Genomic DNA, 223 nt, shown 5'->3' on the forward strand with positions numbered 1-223 from the left:
TATTTCTGTGCAATTAATAATTAACTCAAAATATAGTTATATCCAAAGCAAACCTTTAGTTATTTCTGTGCAATTAATTGTTATTTGATATCTTTATTATTCACTGCTTATCATGAACAATTATTTTGGTCTTTTATTATCATTTTGAACAATGATTTTGAGCAATTATCATTTCTTCCACATTTCAATCAGTGTGATTGTAAAAATAATTGCTTATCATTGC

This window comes from Penaeus monodon, chromosome 20 (genome assembly GCF_015228065.2).
Source record: "Penaeus monodon isolate SGIC_2016 chromosome 20, NSTDA_Pmon_1, whole genome shotgun sequence".
In the NCBI taxonomy this organism is placed as follows: Eukaryota; Metazoa; Arthropoda; class Malacostraca; order Decapoda; family Penaeidae; genus Penaeus; species Penaeus monodon.